We start from the raw sequence: 5,808 nt of genomic DNA on the forward strand, positions 1-5,808 counted from the left end.
AAAAAAAAAAAAAAACTATAAACTTTGTTTATTTGTATGTTTGCACTTGTGAGTATGCGATAAGCACTTTTTGCACTTGACACCTGGAAAATTCAAATGCAATCGAATGCACGGTTTCGCCTTTTGCAATGGCCAAATGCTTTGTTCAACTTTACAATAGGGGTATTCTCTGAGTCGTACTCGTACGAGTAAAAATGTTTCTATTTACCACATTAGGGGTCTTCTCTGAGTCTTGCAAAGCCCTTGCACGGTGCACGGATTGCACGGTTTGCAAAGCTGTCACATATGAAAACCGGTTTTTACTATGCAATCCGTGCAATCTGTGCACCATGCAGGGGCACCATGCAGAGAATACCCCTAATGTGGTAAATACAAACATTTTTACTCGTACGAGTATTTGTTTTGTTGCTAAAAATTCTTCTTAGTTTTATTTTAAATGTCGCATTGACCTAGTAAACTAATTTCTAGAATTCTAGCAATGAGTTGAAGAGTGAGAAGGAGCAGCGTTATTGGCGTCATCTGTGCCTCGTCTTATATAAATACTAATTTATAGATGGAGTGCCATGATTAGCAGCTGCGAATCATAGTCCGAATGTGTATAGATAGTAGGAATGTTGATTTTTTCGATTTATACGATCCCGGGATTTTCGGGATGTCGTTGGTTCAATCCCGGAATCCCGGGATCAGTCCCGGGATTTACATATTTATTATTTTTCAATGACTTAACATGAAAAAATTGCATCAATATGGTTTGAGAAGCTCTCCTACCATATAATAAATAATAAGTAAATGAGTTTGAAACGTATTTTTGATTTATAGTGAAAATTATTTCATAAGTAACAAAACAAAAGACAGTAATTACATTTATATGCATTTAATAATACTTTAGTGTATACATATCTGATAAAATAATTTAAGGTATGTCGAAAAAAGTTCGATGCAAAAAAAAATTTAACAAAAAAAATGTATTTTCGTTTACGTTATTTTGGCGGTTAGGGCTCGTTATAATTTCAGAGATATGGTTAATTCCAAAATTTATTTAAAAAAATTCAGTGCAACGTAAAACAAATGTATGGGCACCAAATGAAATATTTTTTTTCGGTTCACAAGGATGAATAGGAACTGAAAATGCCTCTTTAGTCTATTTTAATTTTTTAACCGACTTCCCAAAAAGGAGGAGGTTATCAGTTCATCGGAATATTTTTTTTTTTTTTTATGTATGTTACCGCATAACTTTGGACCACGTCAACCGATCGTCGTTTTGCAGCGGAAAGGTAGTGTCTCAGAGGTGGTCCCATACTAATTTGGTTTAGATCCGATCATTGAGTCAAGAAATATATATAGATATATATATATTTTTTTAAGTCGGTTTTTTTTGCTAAAAGTTACTTGTTAAGCTAATAAAGTTAGTCCTTAACATATAATTTTTTCAAAAATAAGAATTGAAAAATTTCAAGAATATTCGAGGATAAAATTATAAAAGGGTGTTTTAACTCTACAGAATCTTCTGCCTCATTTGATACCCATACTGATTTTTTAGGTATATTCACTGAAATTTTTAAATAGTTTTTTGAATTACTCATATCTTTCAAATTTCAAAGTTCTTTTAAAGAATCCTGACGTCAGAGAGAAAAATTAAGAACGCAATTTTACTATATTTGGCCCTTGGTTTGGCGAATATATTATTTTTTTGTGTGCAAAATTGCCTGCCGCAAAGTGTTATATGTATATTGAGCTACACATTTATAAAAAAAATGTTAAATATTAAATAAACAAAAGAAATGTAGCCAAAACTGTTCAACAAAAAGCGTTTCTATGTGCAGTGCAAATTACAAATCCCGAAAATGCCGAGATTCTAGGCATATAATCCCGGGATTTTCGAGACCTTAAAAGACCGGGATCCTGGGATTAACATTCCTAATATATAGCCACAAAGGCATCAAATATGTAGAGACAGAAGCACACGAATTGTTTGTTATTGCAATATTAATTTTTCGTTTTTTTTATTTAAGAAATTTTTTAAACCATTGTATTAAGTTTTTCTTGATCGTAGTAATTAAAAACCAGGCTTTTAATTACTATGTGCCAGTTAAAAGGCTGTAAGTACGATGAACCGATAGGGGGCCTTTAACAGGCAGAACAAATTACTATTATTGCCACAAGAAATAATGGAACGGGCATATATTTCGGTTGCAAGCATGGGTTGCCTTGTGCTCTTTTTTCCCAAAAAACTTTAGAAAACCGTAGTAGAAAGCGTAGCAAACTTCTTAAGAACTGCGTACTGCCTCAAGAAAATTTTACACAAGAAAATTTTTTAGGCATTTCTTGTACGTCATTTTGTATGGAATTTTTGCTTTTCTTGAGAACTGCATACAGGCCTTTAGAACGGAGCGGAATGAAATTGTAGCCGGAAATTTATTACTCCTCCGCACACTTACCATACTATTTGGTAAATCTTAGAATCTTGCCGAGGGAAAGAGAATGAAACTCGTGCACTCTCAATACCTCCGATCCAAGGATATAGCTAGTTTTTCTACGGAGGACTTCTCCAGAAAAACTGTTTTTTTCTATCCCAATACTTTAAAAGTAAGTGCGCTTACTCCACACTGTAGAAGTCAAACTTACGGTACATATACATACATATATCTAGTTTGTCTCATAATCAAAATATGCATTAAACGCCAGGTTAGTTAGTATAATGTTATAAACTTAAAATTATATTTTAATTCGAAACTTCGTATATCATACAACAACAAAAAAACCAGTCTATCCGTCTTTATACCAACGTAACAATTTTCGAAGAGATACGAGCGGTTTTTTAAAGGCCTCTAGAGCAGACCACCCTTCAGAACTAGGTTCGGTATAGAAACTTGTTATCCAGTTTACTTAGAGATGGTCTGGATATTAAACAAAATTTTTCTAAATAATTCTCTGGCCTGGATCTCCGATCGTCATGCCACAAGGCAAAACAATGAAGTCAGCAAATCGTTCTTCAAAGCTTCTTCTTGGATCTCTAAGCCCAGAGGTAGCAAATCGGACAAGGCATTAAGACCCGCTCTTGACGTTGTACTCATGGAGCCTCTATATGTATACTTGGCGTCAGGTTACTCACAAGTTATCAATATTGTGCTGAAGGGGCTTTGGGGCATAATCTGTGTTATTGTCTGACAATGGAAGCACGAAACCGCAATTGGTGTAAAAACATTTTCGGCAGTAAAATTTACGAACCTCTTTAGTTGGATACCCAAAGCTGGATACTGCAATTCTTAATTTATCTTATCAATTAAATTTAATTACAATTTTCAAACAGGTGGCAACCTTCCACAAAAATATTTTCTGCTATAAGCTCTAAACGTCTTTCTTTTGATGGCCATATTTTAATATTTATTTTACCTTATTAATCTACTTAGACTCAAACTTACAAACAGGTGGCAACTCTATAATTTTTTTCTTCTATATTTTAAGCCAGACTTCTAGCAATACATAGGTGAAAACTGCATTCGATTTCATACTTTAGTTTTTGAGTGATGCGCATACAAACATACAGACAGACAGACCAGAATTCTAAAAATTGTTCATTTGGCTTTTGTTGCTCTAATAAAGACCCTCCACATGTACTAACTTTTCTTTTATATCTATAATGTACAGACATCGGCCTGTTACAATTTTATTATATATATGTATGTATATACATAGATAATTTACTGCATGCATTTAAATTTACTAAACCAATTTTTTCTAACTGACAAGACAATATCTTGCTAGTTGCACCTGATCTCAGAAAAATTGAAAATTCATTAACTGAAAACGTTTAAGTGACTTATATTTAAGAGACTAATAATAATATTTATGGCGATTACACTTTTGTTAAGTATTTGGCCGAGCTTCTCCTTCAATTTGGGGTGGTGCGTCTGGATGTTGTTACACAAATGGAGGGACTTACAGTTTTACGTCGGCTCTGAACGCACCTATACCCTCTCGGCTACAGCGATCGCAATTGAAATGATAATTTAATAAAATAAAATAAATACATTTTATAATTTTACTCTGATCATTTAAAAAGTACTGAGCCTATTTTTATTCCGTAGTGATAAGAGGCGACATAAGGCGATATTTATTTACACTTTTTATCGCACATACTTACATATATACACACGTGTGCTTATATGTGTGCACATCGCTGCTTTCAAAGAATTGTCAATGAGTCTGTCTTTGGTGCTGCTTGCGAAAAACAACAAAGAGAGGGAATATCAAGTGCGGCTTAGTATGTTTACACACTGACTAATTTGATACACTTTGCGCTATGATTGCACAAATGTACGCACATTCATATGTACATACATATGTATGTGTATACAGTCGTACTTGTTTATTCACTTGCTTGGTGCGGTGTTCAGGCCTCTCGCGGATAAAATTTTTCTTGATTGTAAATAATTATTTGTTTGTTGAAATACTCATCGTCTTGTTGGGATCAACGCATTTACTATTTTAAAAACCAATTCAAATTATCTATATCTATATATTATAAAAGAAACAAACAAATTTTGAATTAAACAGCAATTAATTTCAACGTAGTCTGTACGTTCATTGACAGGGTGACTTCGAAAAGTCACATGTAGTAAAGACACAAACCTGTAGTGTCGTTGTGTATATTTCACATTTAAGCGCCAAGAACTATGTTGCAGCTAAATGGCTGTTATATATACATATCTATGTATGTATGTATGTATATATGTAGGTATTGCTGTATCTGATATTATCAACGTCACTAGTGTGTGGAAAACTATCTATCTGTTCGTTTCTGTTCACCTGGTAAAAAGCGAGTCTACCGATTTCGGATTTCAACGATAGCGATTTCGGATTCGATTCATTCACATCGAAATGGGACAAAACGGCATTTAATCGAATTGTGAAATTTTGACTGAGTGTGTTTTTATTCGCGGGTTGTTTTTGTGTCTAAGCTACTTATTTATACATGAATGTACTACATACATATGTATGTACATATGTTTGTCAGGGAAATGGCACAAACTCAATAACATAAGAAGTAACCACATATCTACATACATATGTACGCATGCTTGTATGTGTTATACCTACCATCCGACCCCCGAAAAAACTGTGTTGATATTTCATATTTAGAAATCAGCGTATGACAGCTTTAAATTCATATTTTCATACCAGCAGCTAAGTTGAACACCCAATCGGCCATCGTTGTATCGAAAATGTAATCGAAAAAAGTTTTCATAGCGTTTTTGATGTTTTTCCGTTTTGTTTACATCGTCTTCTATCGCTTCGCGGTGGCTTTTCTTAGCAATTTGATGTGTTTTATGCATACATATATGGGCATTCCCATGGTGGCGCACGTGACAGTCGTACGATTTCAATGTGATACAAAAAAGCGTTGTAAAATACCATTTGTTTTCTTTAACTTTTTTGGGCCATTGTATAGCACATAATTAGCTCTATATTTAACCGAAATATGAAATCAATCGAACTGCTTGGTCCTGAAATATAAGCATTTAAAGAGAGTGTCGTTACGTGACAAAAAATGGAAGTTGATTTTTTCTTTTCTTACAAAATCGCAAAACTCTGCGAATTGTGGATGGCAATTTTCATGAAACTTATTTTAATATGATTTGGAGCAATTCTAGTTGTTTTTAGAGTTTTTTGAATTAATGCAAATTGTTTCAATTCTCTTTTACAACCCCAAGTGTGAAACGTGACGTGACGTGGCGTGACGTGACATAAATTTCCATCGTTATATTTTTTTGTTCATATGGCTTTTAAATGAATTTTCAACGCAAA

This window comes from Rhagoletis pomonella, unplaced genomic scaffold (genome assembly GCF_013731165.1).
Source record: "Rhagoletis pomonella isolate Grant_MI unplaced genomic scaffold, Rhpom_1.0 Rhpom_scaffold_00007, whole genome shotgun sequence".
Lineage (NCBI taxonomy): Eukaryota > Metazoa > Arthropoda > Insecta > Diptera > Tephritidae > Rhagoletis > Rhagoletis pomonella.